Source organism: Coturnix japonica, unplaced genomic scaffold, assembly GCF_054131305.1.
Source record: "Coturnix japonica strain WE unplaced genomic scaffold, WE-NBRP24 Scf061, whole genome shotgun sequence".
NCBI classification, from domain to species: Eukaryota; Metazoa; Chordata; class Aves; order Galliformes; family Phasianidae; genus Coturnix; species Coturnix japonica.
Genome location: NW_028188964.1, coordinates 1,045,001 through 1,047,500, shown reverse-complemented (window position 1 = coordinate 1,047,500; position 2,500 = coordinate 1,045,001).

The window sequence follows — 2,500 nt, the reverse complement described above, 5'->3', positions numbered from 1 at the left end:
TGTCTGCCTTCCTTCCTCCCTCCTCGGGGCTCTTCCCACGGCAGCGCGGCGCGGGGAGACGCCTGCCCACGCTCACTCTCTCGCCTTTCGCCCCGATTTTGGCGGGTTCCCCCGCTCGCGGAACGAGCGAACGCCAGAGTCCGGGGCCGAACTGCGACACGGGCAGCGAACATCCGACCGACGGAGGCCACCGGACCGAGCGAAACAAGCGGCGCACCAGAAAGCCGCAACCGAAAAACTCCACAGCCCGGCGGTCAACCGCGCTCGCCTGCGCCCGCTCGTTGCCGCCTCTGGAGACGAGCACGCGCTCGCTCCTGCAGACGAAAACGGAAGGCATAAGAAAAAACTGCTTCGGAAAAGAACGGCGCCGACTACCGGCAGCGGCGCCGAGGCTAAGCGGCGCTCTACGTCGACGTAACGGTAGGTAAGAAACTAGAGCGACCCCCCAGCAAGCTCCGGAGCTTTAGCGCCCCCCCATCTCACAGGGCGGCAAAGCCTAGCCGAAAGCGGGTAGACCTGGCAGCTACACGCAAGCCGCACGGGCAGCGACCCCTAGCCGCCGTCGCCGAGCACCACGGCCCGCTCGGAGCCGGGTAGACCGTGCCGACCTAGTCGAGCCGCATAGGCAGCGACCCCTACCCGCCGCCGCCGAGCACCACGGCCCGCTCGGAGCCGGGTAGACCGTGCCGACCTAGTCGAGCCGCATAGGCAGCGACCCCTAGCCGCCGCCGCCGAGCACCACGGCCCGCTCGGAGCCGGGTAGACCGTGCCGACCTAGTCGAGCCGCATAGGCAGCGACCCCTACCCGCCGCCGCCGAGCACCACGGCCCGCTCGGAGCCGGGTAGACCGTGCCGACCTAGTCGAGCCGCATAGGCAGCGACCCCTAGCCGCCGCCGCCGAGCACCACGGCCCGCTCGGAGCCGGGTAGACCGTGCCGACGTAGTCGAGACGCATGGGCAGCGACGCCTAGCCGCCGACGCCGAGCACCACGGCCCGCTCGGAGCCGGGTAGACCGTGCCGACCTAGCCGAGCCGCATGGGCAGCGACGCCTAGCCGCCGCCGCCGAGCACCACGGCCCGCTCGGAGCCGGGTAGACCGTGCCGACCTAGCCGAGCCGCACAGGCAGCGACCCCTAGCCGCCGCCGCCGAGCACCACGGCCCGCTCGGAGCCGGGTAGACCGTGCCGACCTAGTCGAGCCGCATGGGCAGCGACGCCTAGCCGCCGACGCCGAGCACCACGGCCCGCTCGGAGCCGGGTAGACCGTGCCGACCTAGCCGAGCCGCATGGGCAGCGACGCCTAGCCGCCGCCGCCGAGCACCACGGCCCGCTCGGAGCCGGGTAGACCGTGCCGACCTAGCCGAGCCGCATGGGCAGCGACGCCTAGCCGCCGACGCCGTGCCCCCCCCCCCCCCTCTTCCGCCCCCCCCCGCCCCCCTCTTCCGCCCTCCCCCGCCCCCCTCTTCCCCCCCCCCCCCCTCCTCCCCCCCCTCCACCCCCCCCCCCCCGGAGACGCTCGGAGCCGGGTACACAGTGCCGGCGCAGCGGAGCAGCCACAAGAGCGGCACTTGGCCACTTCCGCGGAACGTCCGAGCCGAGCTGAGTCCGCCTGGAGAGGCTGGACCGTGCCGCCGCGGCTCAGATCGCCCGACTCCGCCGAGGAGCGTCCGAGCCGAGCGGAACCCGCCGGGAGCGGTTGGACCGTGCCGGCGCACTCGAGCCGCCGCGGCTCAGATCGCCGGACGCCGCCGAGGAACGTCCGAGCCGAGCGGAGCCCGCCGGGAGAGGCTGGACCGTGCCGGCGCACCCGAGCCTCCGCGGCTGAGACCCCCCGGACGCCGCCGCGGAACGTCCGAGCCGAGCCGAGCCCGCCGAGAGCGGTTGGACCGTGCCGGCGCACTCGAGCCGCCGCGGCTCAGATCGCCCGACTCCGCCCAGGAGCGTCCGAGCCGAGCGGAACCCGCCGGGAGCGGTTGGACCGTGCCGGCGCACTCGAGCCGCCGCGGCTCAGATCGCCGGACGCCGACGAGGAAAGTCCGTGCCGAGCGGAGCCCGCAGGGAGGGGCTGTGCAGTGCCGGCGCACTCTTCCGCCGCGGCTGAGACCCCCCGACCCCCCGGACACCACCGAGGAACGTCCGAACCGAACGGAGCCCGCCGGGAGAGGCTGGACCGTGCCGGCGCACACGAGCCTCCGCGCTGGCCAGCGGTCGCTGCACGTCCGGCTCGAGTTGGTCGGCACGGTCTACCCGGCTCCGAGCGGACCGAAGCTCATGCGGCGGCGGCCAGGGGTCGCTGAGCGGCGGCCGGCTCACGTCGGCACGGTCTACCCTGCTCCGCCGCGGACGCTAGAGGTCGCTGACGGACGGGCTGGCAGACGTGCAGCGACACCTAGCGACCGCCGCCGAGCCCTCGCGCACGCACGGAGCAGGGTAGACCGTGCCGACCTAGTCGAGCCGCATAGGCAGCGACCTCTAGCAGCCGCCGCCGAGCACCACGGCCC